Here is a 14,112-nt window from a genome sequence, read left to right on the forward strand (position 1 = left end):
ATGTGCCAGCGTAGGCACGCGCTCACGGGTAATCAGTCTGGTGCCGGTCGTGTAGTTGAAGTTTCTAGCGACATTTGAAATTCTATTCTCTCTCATCTGAATTTAATATGGCAGCGAGACGGTGCCAAACCCCAGTGATCATTATTATATTATTTATCCAGACATCAATCACAAAGCTCTATGAAGGCTGAGAAAACCACATTACTGGCTTGCTTGCTGACTTCGGAATGAGGGCCACAGCCTGCTGGTCCATCAGCTTGGAAAAACTTTTCTTTTCTTTCGAAAAGTATGATGAAATAACTTGTTGCAAGACAATCCAGTCTCCTCTTAACCAAGAAATCACTACACTACAGATTTTTAATACAGTTGTAAAGTTTAGTTCATTACACTAAGTCTTCGTGCCAGCAATCATTAAAATTTAACATTGGTTAATATCGACACAAAATATTTACAATATACTAGATAATGGAAACAAAGTTTACGGTTTCAATCTTTCCAGAATGAAAAAAAAAAACTATCATATTTTTAATATTAACAAATATATGAAAAATAAACATTCGTAGTAAAAAATCAAATGTTAAAAAGAGTCTATCTTCAAATTTTATATTTTCACTCGGTCATTTGAAATTCCAGCAGACGACTAACCTTTACCATAATGGGTTGTGGTTCGAATGAAGAAACGGTTCTGAAAAAGGGGGTACTTAAATACCAAACAACATATTAACTAAAGAAAATAGAGTAGTGTCCTCTGTATATCGGTAACGGCTAATATTCGAGAGGCCTGGCATGGCCAAGCGCGTAAGGCGTGCGACTCGTAGTCCGAGGGTCGCGGGTTCGCGGGTTCGCGGCCGCGTCGTGCCAAAACATGCTCGCCCTCTCAGCCGTGGGGGTGTATAATGTGACAGTCAATCCCCCTATGCGTTGGTAAAAGAGTAGCCCAAGAGTTGGCGGTGGGTGGTGATGACTAGCTGCCTTCCCTCTAGTCTTACACTGCTAAATTAGGGACGGCTAGTACAGATAGCCCTCGAGTAGCTTTGTGCGAAATTCCAAAACAAACAAACAATATTCGAGAAGATATGACAGTTTTTGTTATTATAATAGTTAACTTTATTCGCACTGACCACGAAAATTATTTAAATATACTTGTACACGTCAAAAATTAATGAAAGGTAGATTAAATAATAATAATCAAAATAGGACCCGAAATATTAGAACTGTACAAATTTAAACTTTAGCAATGAATCGTTAAAGCACTAATTAAAACAATCATGTAACATAGATTCAAACGGCTACAATAGTAATAGTTTTTTTGCCAAAATAAGGGAATTAAAAACACCTTGAGCCAGGGCATATTTCCATTTTCTTATATAAATTATTGGTTTTGAATTTAAGGACGCAAGCACTTAGTCTATTAAATGAGTTAATAATTACCTCTTATAAAGCAGTGTGTGCAATAAGCATCTAATAAAGTCATTATGTGGATTTAAAAACAAAAGAATGAAAGAAAGACGTTATGTACCATTGTTCTTTATACAGTTTTTATTTTTTTAATAGATAGTCTCAGCTAGTATAAATAAAGAAACAAACTCATTTCTAGTGGAAAGACTATACGAATCGTAATATTATGCAAAACGCTGTTCAATCTAACTTCTAGCTATCGTAACAATACCTCGATTTGTGTTTGAAAAACTCAAAAAACCTTATATACCTATTTTCTGACGAACTTCAGAACACAAATCGTCAACTTTGCTACCAGGCATTGTAATAGTATTTATAGCACATTAAAAACCGAGTTTCGATACCCGTGGTGGGCAGAGCACAGATAGCTCATTGTGTAGCTTTGTGTTTAATTCAAAACAAACAAACAAATAGTATTTATAGTTTAGAAGAAACATTGCAGATGAAACAAAAGTGTGAAAGAGCAAGTTTATGTAGCTCTTGAAAGACCTTTTAGCAGAGGTTCGGCATAGACAGGTGATTAAGACGCTCAACTCGTAATCTGAGGGTGGTAGGTTTGAATCCCTTTCCTATCAGACGTGTTCGCCATTTTAAGCCGTCGGGCGTTATAATGTGACGCTTAATCCCACTATTCGTTGGTAAAAGAGTATTCCCAGATGACTAGCTCCCTTCCCTCTACTCTTACGCTGCTAGATTAGGGACGGCTAATGCACATAGCCCTCCTGTAGCCTTGTTTGGCTAAAAAAAGTACCCCGAGAGTTGGCGATGGGTGTTGTTAAAAAACTGACTTCCCGCTAACGTATCAGTTCCTAATTTTTGAACTGATACGTACAGATAGACCCATGCAAAATTCTAAAACACATGAACTATAACATAAAATGTGGAGGGTGTCCAGCCGCGTGTTACGTCTCGAGCTTTATACCTTTCGATCTACAGTCAGAAACGCTAACCACTGCGTCACGCTCAGCATTGAATATGTTTTGGAATGTAAGTATTTAGGACCCAAAATATTAAAATTGTACAAGTTTTTTTAAAATCTTATAATGAATAGTTAAAGCACTTATTACAACAAAATAACTCGTCATCTGAGGGTTGGGGGTTCAAATCTTCATCGCACCAAACATGCTCGCCCTTTGAGCCGCGGGGGCGTTATAATGTTACGGTCAATCGTTGGTAAAAGAGTAGCCCAAGAGTTGGCGGTGGGTGGTGATGACTAGCTGCATTTTTCTCCCTAGCCGTCCCTAATTTAGCAGTGTAAGACAAGAGGGAAGGCAGCTCGTCATCACCACCCACCGCCATCTCTTGGGCTTCTCTTTTACCAATGAATAGTGGGATTGACAGTCACATTATAACGCCCCCATGGCTGAAAAGGCGAGCATCTTTGGTGTAAGGAGGATGCGAACCCGCGACCCTCAGATTACGAGTCGTACGCTTTAACCCACCTGGCCATGCCGGGCGATGTTAATGAAAATATATTTTCTTATAATAAGATGCAAATTTAGATAAAGCATGCGCAACTAGAACAAAACATTCTGAAATGTATAAAAATCAACACAAAACTTAAGACTATTCAGTGTTGTTAGTTATAATATAAATAAAATGAATTCATATAATGTCTAAATAAACTATATCTTTACAGAAAATAACATGAAGCAGTAAAAGGATTTTATTCATAATTTTCACAATTTGATAAAATAAAAATTATATCGATGTTGTTCATAATTTAATAATTTTTTCGTTAATCAATAAGTTCTCTTACACAGTGATAGATCAGCGTCAACTCTTTTGTCGTTTCTCTTTATGTTAAACTAAATATGTAAAACATTAAACCACTGGCTAGCAGGTTAGGGTGCTTAACTCTCAATCTGAAAATTGCGGTTTCTAATCCTGCTACCAGCAAACTTAATCATCTTTTTAGCGTTGAAGGCATTATAATGTGACAGTTAATTTCACTATTCCTTGGTAAAAGAGTAGCTCAGGAGTTGGCGGTTGGAAGTGATGATTAGCTGCTTTCCCGCTTATCTTTTGCTATTTGGGACACTTAGTGCAGCTAACTCTCGTGTAGCTTTGCGCGATATTCAAAACAAATCTATTTTTTGAAAATTAGCATCCAAGATTGTGTCTTGAAGCACATATTTTAAAATATTTATACTTTATAATACAAAAACTCTTTTTTTTCTTTCAAGGTGAGTTTGATTCTAGTTATCTATACAATGTAAAATACATAGAAAATAAATACAGTTGTTGAGAATTTACATCACAAATTATTTGTGTAAGTTCCTTTCAGCCAAATTCCTTACATAAACATTTGCGAAATCTATTCATACAACCTTTAAAAAAGAATCTATGTAAAAATTCAGCTATATACCTAAATATTTTGTTTGATGCGTGTGCACTGATTTTGAAGTGTGGCACTTCACTCATCACTCTTAATATCTAAACCTCCACAAGTTGTGGTCTGGTGTAGAATTATGGTCAAAATTGTTTCATTTAAAATAAACTTTAGAATATTGATAAAGAGCTTAAGACTACCTAAAATTTAGGTGTCTCACACAGTAATCGTAACAGAAAAACTTGTGGCAAAAGTGATTTTAATTCACAAGAGTTAGAATATTTACTTTAGAACGCTTAGTTGAAAAAGCGATTCACCTCCACAATACTTTAAGAGCTATGGTCTAGAGCTCATGGTAAAGTAGTTGGAATTCCACGAGATCTGAGAAGATGGTAATAATAATTTCTTGTTAGAATGATTTGAATCGATAACATGCCATTCGATCTCACGACATAATTGGTTTGGTTCCACAAGATATGAAGTATGAAAGAGAGTTCGTAGTAAAATTATTTGATTCGTGAAAACACCTGGAAATCTGATGAAAAGATCACCATAAGTCGATTTGGTTGGAGAGAATAAATCAAGGAGCATCGTAGAATATGTCATATAAATCGCGGGTAAACTCCTATCAATATATTTATGAATTAAAACTATATCTAAGAAACTCTGAATTAATCAGCACACGTTCCTGACATTTTGCGAGTGAGTCTTAATAAGGTTTAGACAATGTGTGCTAAAAGGATTTTCTTCATAAAATATCCTGACGATACTGATTAAAGCTACAAGATTTGAGAGCTCATTGGGAATACTTGGGTTTCAAATTTAGTTACTTAATTTCTTTGGTGTATTTGCGGTAAATAATCACCAGATATTTATGGAAGATTGTTTGGCCAAGCAGACAATTTCGGAATATAATTTGTGACATTACCAAACCTGTAAGTAATGTGAAAGTTGACATGAATTGGCTGAAAATAAATAAGTTTGTATTCTCAACTTCTTAAAGTTGCAAGTGGTGTTCACAAAATGTGGATATTGTTTGTTTGTTAATAAGCACAAAGCTACACCACGGGTATCGAAACCTGGTGTCTAGCAGTATAAGTCCGCAGACATACTGCTGTGTCACCGGGAAGAGGGGCACAAAGTGTGGAAGGTTGTAAGCGGTTGGCCACAAAATATGTGAAATATATAAGGAGGTGGTCACAGAACGTGCGAAAATAGTAAATTAGTAGTAACAAAGCATGTGAAAGTTGCAAGCGGATAGTCACACAGTGGATGAAAGCTGTATGTTGTTACTCTCAGAGGGTGTCATCGAGGACAAAAAAACTGATGATAGAAGAAACTGAGAGTATCAGAATATCAGCACTTTACATTCCTAGCATTAAGCTATCTTCTTGTGCACGCGTCACCATAGAAACGTGTGAGAAAGTTATATCAAGCTAAACACTTGCTACATGAGGCTGCAATGTGCGTGATATAACTAAATTGTTAAATCTTCAGCGTGGAAATTCAATGAACGTGAGTTGCAAGCTCATTTTACTGTAATGTTACATAACATAAAGTACTCGATTCTGATGCTTCGAGTAATAAATTTTCTGTGAAGTCCTGTAATTTTCTAGATTTTATTAAGCACACTTCTAATTACTTCCAGCACGTTTAAAGCTTTATGTACTTACTCAGTTCGTGTTGATTAGTAATTATAAGAGGCGGTAAATAGAATATTTGATGTCCATCTCAGATGGATTTGTAGAGGTATATGCATACATATATAATCATATTTCATTTGAAACATTGTATAAACCATGCACGGAAACATCAAACTGTTATTGGTACGTCCCCGTACAACACATTGTCTTGCGTATACAAGTTTCACCTCAAATAATAAAAAAAAAAATATGGAAAGATCGAAGGAGTCGATTTTCACGCCCAGACACCCTTTAGAGCAACAAGGACCTCATTATGCAGATACAATGAGAGGCTCTGGTCGGTAATAACGCCTCTGGTTGATGTAGAACAGAGTTCAAGCCCGCTAGGCTATAATTTCCCTCCCTAATAACCTCCACCTTACATCGGTGTACGGCAGTGGACGATACAGAAGCTTTAATATACAGGCAACATGGTTCATTTCAAGCGCCGTCTGGAGGAAACAAATTCGGCATGCACGTGTTTGGTGTGAAGAAATTAGAGCCTTTCCACTTATTGATAAATGATCTGAATCTGTTGTGATCGTTCTGAGCTAGACTAGTGAGGGTTTTTATGGGTTGAAACAGGAGAAAAAGGGTTTTCGTGAACAGACTGACCAATGCAGTAGCACGCAAGAGAGAGATCAAGCATGTGAAGCATTCGAAAATAATTTTCCACTTCAGCTCACGCCTTTGAACGTTTAATTTACTCTAAAGACTCAAGTCGTCGAATTTTGCATAAAGAGTTATGTAATCTACCTTTATAACGATCCATTAAAGCGTTCGCCACCAACTTCAAATTTCAATACATACTTTAACTTTGTGGTTTTAAAAATATTCAGAAATTAAACAAATTTCCTCGTAAAAATTACACTTCACACGAAACATCGTTGATAAAAGATATGTTCTCTGAGCCTGTCGAAATCTATCTATCCCAAAAAATAAACAACAATTTATAACTGTTTATTTCACTGTAGTGAAACAGAAACATCTTATTGTCAAGCATGACGAGAGAAGCTTGTATCACTTGTGGTTTTTTTTTTTTTTAGGTGTACCGCCACTAATATTGTGAACAGCATATACAGTGTTAGAGTTCTTCAGCTTTAGCCTTCATCATGAAAATGAATTTAAACCATATAACATTGTTTCACTACAAGGAGATGAACAATAAATGGATTGTACGCTCCAAACAAATGCTTTTATTTATCTATTTAGCTTACTCATTTGACACGCATCTACTTTATTTGCTAAATTATTTTTTTGCCAATGAAATAAATATGACGTAGAGATCTAAACTATTTTCCGATTAGCCATTCTTGCTGCAACAGACTAGTTTCGTCGAATTCACGACTCCTCGTGCTGCTTGAAAGAGTGGAATAAATATTTTAATCCAGTATTGTTTCATTCCAGACCGTAGGACTTATGAGCCAACGAAAGTTTACTACAAAGTATAGTTTCTCTGAATAATGGACGAGTTGGTCTAAATCTTTCTGCGGTGAAAAGGATTCCAAAACGGAAGGGTATCAAATAATGCTTGCCAAATATTAAGAGCTTTATCAGTCAGGCGCGAAAAGAAGATATAAGAAAATAAGAATACCTTCAAGTAGGATGCATATACGGAGACATGTTTATCATAGAGATAGCAGCATGTTCTGCATTAGCTCCTGGAACAAACATTTCGTACATGTTGAAAAGATCTTCAGCTAGAAGTAAAAACGTTCCCAGAGGATGAATTGGATGGCTCAGCAAGTCGGCAGGGATGACACTGTGAGTGAAGAAGATGTGTGTTTTTTTTGTGTTTTTTTTAGCGCAAATTTCACGAGGGCTATCTGTGCTAGCTGTTTCTAATTTAACAATGTAGTGTAAGGCTAGAGGGAAGGCAGCTAGTCATCACCATCCACTTTCAACTTTTGGGCTACTTTTTACCAACGAATAGTGGGATTGACCGTCATATTATAATGCTCCCATGGCTGAAAGTGCGAACATTTTTGGTGCTAACTGATTTTACTTATCAGGCAAATGAATACTTAGTCAATGTGAAAAACCTGGTAATTTGGATATTCTTCAAGCTGCTCAACACTAAAGGCAAATGAGACTTTTGTGAATAGTGGGATTGACCGTCATATTATAATGCTCCCATGGCTGAAAGTGCGAACATTTTTGGTGCAACGGGAATTCGAACCTGGAACCCTCAGATTACGAGTTGAGTACCCTAACCACCTGACTGTGCAGGGCAGAAGCGCGTAACATATTTCATACGAAGAATCTTAAGATGATAACGAGTATTAGGACATATGGTGTGAGTGTACAATTCCTGAGGTGACGACAAGACGGAAGATATGGAACTCGAGCACCACAACTCTTCCATAAAAATAAGAGGCAGACATCCACGAGGTATGCCCACAGGTAATTCAAAACGTAACGAAGACCATATAAGAACGCAGAAGATGTTTTGATTTGTTTGTTTGGAATGAAGCACAAATCTACACAATATCTGTGCTCTGCCAACCACGAGCATTGAAACCCGGTTTCTAGCGGTGTGAGTCAGAGACATACTGCTGTGTTACTGGGAGACGAATACAGAAGAAAAAATGAATTAAAACTTTAACTAATTTTAGTTAGACACTGCAGCAGTTTAGTTCATTGTACGAAGCAAATAAGTAGGTCTTCCTGCATTGGTAAAATGTGACCATTTTATTTAGTTTAAATGTATAGTAATTTATTCAACCTCAATAACATGAAACACTGTATGTGTTTATATAACATGTGACATATCGTCGAATTTAACAATCTATTATTATTCAGCAGATGTTATCCAATTATCCAAACATCTTTTATCCGACATCTAAGGTATTTTAGACGTGGCGAGTAAAGAAAAAAATAAAAGGTACTAAAGTTTTTCTATTATTTGGTGTATATTAAAATTTGCAAATATTGAAATTTAGAGAAATGAAAAAAAATTAAAAAGTCCTTTTATATCGTTCATATTCTGTACAACATTTAAGTTTGTTTGTTTTTTTGGAATTTCGCACAAAGCTACTCGAGGGCTATCTGTGCTAGCCGTCCCTAATTTAGCAGTGTAAGACTAGAGGGAAGGCAGCTAGTCATCATCACCCACCGCCAACTCTTGGGCTACTCTTTTACCAACGAATAGTGGGATTGACCGTAACATTATACACCCCCACGGCTGGGAGGGCGAGCATGTCTAGCGCGACGCGGGCGCGAACCCACGACCCTCGGATTACGAGTCGCACGCCTTATGCGCTTGGCCATGCCAGGCCTACAACATTTAAGACGAAAGTTTCATAGAGTAATATTTATTCTGCCCGCCATGACCAGGTGGGTGAGGGCGTTTGACTTGTAATGTAACGATGGCGGGTTCACATCCCCGTCGCACCAAACATGCTCGCCCTTTCAGCCATGAGGGCGTTATAATGTTTCGGTCAATCTCACTATTTGTTGGTAAAAGAGTGCCCAAGAGTTGGCGGTGGGTGGTGATGACGAGCTGCCCTCCCTCTAGTCTTACACTGCTAAATTAGGGACCGCTAGCGCAGATAACCCTCGTGTAGCTTTTCGCGAAATTAAAAAAAACAAAACAAAATAATATTTATTCTAGCGGTTTGTTTTGGATCGATAACACTGCACAACGAAGTTTTTGCTTCTTGAACACTGTTGGATGTTCCACATAGATTTTTGGCTGCTGATCACGAAAATCACATCCAAATTTGCCCATCACGTACCGTTATATCGAAATCTTCAGTTTCACCAGAACATTGCAACAATGGAAAAACGATATCAGGGCAACTGGAATCCGTCAATGCTTGCCGACTACTGTTGGACACTGCAACGTAATGCACCGGACATTGAATACAAACGAAAATTAGGAGCATAACACTTTTAATTATGTTGAACTTAATAGCGTATTAGAAACATAAACGCAAATAAATACTTATTGCCGGTAAACAGTTAACCTTCCTACGTAATGAAGCAAAACCAAAACTATATTTGTGCATACCCACGAGGTATCTGTCACAATCAGCAAAAACTTTTCAAAAAAATTGTTGTGCAGTGTAATGTTCTTGCTTCATATTTATGAAAATATTTGAAGTAAATACTCTCCGACACATCACCAGGTGACTGAAATATTTTTGTTTATTTTAAAATAATAATAATAAAACACACACACACACATATATATATATATTATCTTTATCATGTAAAACTATAACTACTTGAGTAATTTCTTCACAAAATTTATGTCAGTCAATGCAGTATTAAAACAAACACATAAAAATATGTTATTGTATATTACCAATAGTATAGATATTTCAAAGCGACTTTGGAACAAGCCTGAACAGATTCGTAAATTCCACAAAATTGCAAAAATGTTCGTTGATTTTCATGATGTGGAAGTACTTAACAGCTCACACCATAACAGGTTTAATCAAGCAATTTCCCAACATAAATAGTATCTCAACCACTACTGTATCTGTTACATCCCAGTCAAAATGAAGAGCTCTGGAATAGTCGAAAGGTCTCATCGGCACTGAATATACAGTCTTTTTTTATTTTCATTGTTATTAATAATTATACGTAGTAATTCCACATTGAAGGAGCTTTTCTCTGAACACTGTAAAATGTTGAGAAGCGAGTTTGAACACTTTAATGGCTAAACTTTCCACATCATAACTGAGCGCAGGAAGCCGGTTCGTAAACAGGGGTTAAAACTCTCTGAAGAGTTGGTAAATTTGAATTATTCACGTACTAGCGTTAATATTGGTTACTTAGAGGTTACTTTTATGGCCACATTTTAAGATTTTCATAAGATATTTAAGCTTATTTAGATAGATTACACTTCATACATATTTTCTATCAGATATTTATAGTGGGCACACAGTATTGTGTAAACCTTTATTAAACTATACGGAGAAATGATTAAGAATGTTAAGACGGGGTTTCACACATAGGTGTTTAGAGCTGCATGTTTTCTCTTCATCGGAATTAAATGTTATTAGTAGTCTAAATGTAAATAACAAACTTTCCAACTCTTTTAAGTATGAGCTCTTAAATAAGTTGTAACCTTCAAAATATATTGTGCTATTAGTTTGTTTTTCACTGCTGTAAACCTCTCATAGCGCGTTATACTTTGAATGATGATTCTATGAAATCCGAGGCGTTTTTATCAAGTTAGTTGTACATGTTACACAAGATGGACGCGAAAAACGGTACATAAAACAAATTATTGCATCATATTGGGCATTTTGGCATTTTTATATTTTCGTCGCTGCATTTGCATTAATCAGTAACTTGAATCGAAAAAATAATGGCTCCCTGGTGTGTGAGCGGTAAGTTTACATATTTACAACGTGAAGAACCGGGATTCGATTCCTCGTGTTGGGCAGAACACAGATCGCCCATTGTGTAGCTTTGCGCCAGAAAAAAATAGTAACAAAAATGTTTAAGAAGTTAATATAAATTAAATAATTATTTGTTTATAAGTAAAGTAATTTTGCATAGTTTAATTTCTGTTTTCGTTTTTCGCCATAATAATTTACAAAAACTATCATTTGTGTCGTTCTTGCACCTATAAATTAAATGCGTGTTCGAAAGTTTAGCTTCAATGACAAAATGATTGCTCTTTAAATTATGTAGTTTTAATTTCTCTGTTAAAATACTAGTGACATAATTAGCTCGTAAGCCGAATAAGTAATTTTTATTTCTTACGAATCAGATATACGAGACGAGACGTTTGGACTTGGCGTGGTCTTGTAGATATGGTGATGGACTAGCAATCTGAGGTTCAATTTTTAAGTTCGAATAGTCGTCGTTGAGCTTTATATGGTTGCTGACTGGGCTAGTCACTCCGATATAAAAATTATTGACTTATAAAATTACTAGTTCAAACTAGTTGGGATTAAGGTCGTAACGAAAAGAAATATGTATATAATACGTTTATTTCGGAAATACGGAGAGTAAATATCAACTCATTTTTATTGTTTTACTAAATACTTTCAAACGTAGTAACATAATTAACGTTCTACATTCTTTTACTTGACAATAAGCAGTGGCATTGGTGTTAACCTCAGTTAAGACAATTTCAAGCCAAGATGGTGACCATTAGAAATGCGAATGTACGTGTTTATCATATCTGGAATAGAAAAATTTTACTTATTTGTTTTTAGAACACTTCCCCCTTCCCCAATGGCACAGAGGCATGTATACGCTAGAAACCAGGTTTCAGTACCAATGGTGGACAGCTTTCTACCTAATTACAAACAAAAAATAAATCACGTTTTTAGAATATAATATGGGTGAAAAAAGAAAGCATTTATATTATCGTATTTCACTACAGCGACTCATTGAACAGAATGTAGACACAATATCAGTATGATATCAATTTTAACCAATCACTAGCTTTTTGTTACTTGTCCAGCATCCGAACGAATATACGTTATTCTAATTGCGGCATCGGAATCATGTATCATTCACACTAGTTAGCACCATCATATGCTAGTCGTGTGGCGTTAGAAATGTATTCTAGTTATGTTGGAAAGTGCCATAAAAGAGGATGTTATATGAGAATAGCATCTCACTGTCCTCACCCTTAAATGAAACTGGAAACACCACACTGGGTGATAAGCGGTTGTAGTGTTACAGGAGATCCACAGGAACGAGACCTTTTATACCACATGCTATAAATGGTTTGATCCAGACCAGAGTGTTATGATGGAAGCGGACGTACACACAAGCGTCTTAACATACGACTTAATTTGTTTACGTTCCAGCAAAGAAATCACGAAGATGGACCTAAGGCAACGCAGAAGTCATAAACAAAAATACAGCATGCTACGAAGCTAGCTTCTCCTGCTTAAATCTCATCTGGAACTGATTTGTTTGGAATGACAGTAACAGCAAGGCGAATGGAAACATTTCCCTTCCTTAGTTCCTTATTTGTTGTTCAAATAGATTTAGGCAAATCTTAAAGTAAGGGATTTGCAAAACATAAACGTAGCATTGCTAAGCTCTTTATGAATGAAGCAATGGATGGACTTGATGCTGCGTATTCTCTATTCTAATGCTACACCACCATTCACACGCGTCCTACTTGCTCGGAAGACGAAAGTCTTCTGTGGTGCATAGAGCTGACACTTGCCACAAACTGACACCTACTCATCTACAATATGTGATTCAAATATCAAACATATACTACACGGAAAACCATTCCAAGTCATATCTGCCGTGTTAACACACACCTTTAGAGCATGGTACAATCAACGTGACGTGTAAAACATGTAATTTTATTTTAGGAAGATAACATGGTAAGGATTCCTTATCTGTATTAAAGCAATAGGTCATTTTAGATCTTTACTGACACCCGTTCTTAACTCAATTACGTATTACATAACGTGTAGTACTTTTGTTGCTTAAATTTTGGAAAATAAAATGACTGTCTTCTAGTGGTTTAATCACGACTAAGGAATATGATGAAAAGTAAAATTAAGCATACAGACAAAGATTTTGACTCTAGCCTATCTACAAACATGGGTATTATTTCATTTTACGTCATTTTTCATATCTCATTCGTTTTACCTTTTATAATTAAGCCATATTCACAATAGAAAACATTTTAAAATACGCCATAAACTTCTGTGAAACAAAATCTGTATTGCACACAGCGCTTTGAAGACATAGGTCGTTGTAAAACTAATGGTCAAATCTCACTGTTCAATAAGAGTAACCCACAAATCGGTGGTGGATGCTGTTGAAGAAATTCTTTCTCTCTGGTCAGTCATTCCAAAAGTAGGGACAATTAGCGAACACAGACTTAGTGTAACTTTGCGCAAATGACGCTATGTAATACAGATTTTGTTCCCGGATAGTATGTGTTATTTCTTATGTTCTAAAAGTACAGAAAATGGCCATTATTCCCTCCAAACTTTGCTTTTGTGACCTGGATAATGAAAGTTAGAAATTAACCTATTTTCTATGCAAAAACGGGCAAATTTGCACATTTTCATTTACATAAGGTCTGAATAAAACAACATACGAATCAAGATTTACATGTATTTATACTGAAGTTATACAAAAATGACCAAAAAATATTTAGAAGTGAGTAGTTTTTTGAGATTTGTGACTGTAATGTAAATCACTTTCACGTATCATGTTTTCATTATACACTCCCAGGTCACAAAAGCAAAGTTTGAAGAGAAAAATAGGTCTTTTACATTTACTTTAGGCATAAGCAATTGGGAAATAACACTTTCTGCCCAGGAACAAGAAAAAGTAAAAATTTTGTTTTTGAATTTTGCACAAAGCTACACAAGGGTTATCTGCGCTAGCCGTCCCTAATTTAGCAGTGTAAGACTAGAAGGAGGGCAGCTAGTCATCACCATCCATTGCCAACTTTTGGGCTACTCTTTTACCAACGAATAGTTGGATTGACCGTAACATTATAACACCCCCACGGCTGAAAGGGCGAGCATGTTTGGTGTGACGGGGATTCAAACTCGCGACCCTCGGATTACGAGTCGAACGCCTTAACCCACCTGACCATGCCGGGTCAAAAATTTTGTTATGTAGTGTAATGAAACAAACAAATGTTTGTTTATTTTTAAATTCGCGTAAAGCTGTACGAGTACTATC

At 36.1% G+C, this 14,112-nt stretch overlaps 1 long non-coding RNA gene across 6 annotated transcripts in view; it reads right to left on the reverse strand.

Moving 5' to 3' along the window:
* The window catches only part of LOC143258573 (uncharacterized), a 181,563-nt gene that overhangs the window by 23,794 nt on the left and 143,657 nt on the right, over window positions 1-14,112 (reverse strand). The gene's annotated exons all lie outside the window — the stretch shown is intronic.

Source organism: Tachypleus tridentatus, chromosome 8, assembly GCF_004210375.1.
Source record: "Tachypleus tridentatus isolate NWPU-2018 chromosome 8, ASM421037v1, whole genome shotgun sequence".
NCBI lineage: Eukaryota > Metazoa > Arthropoda > Merostomata > Xiphosura > Limulidae > Tachypleus > Tachypleus tridentatus.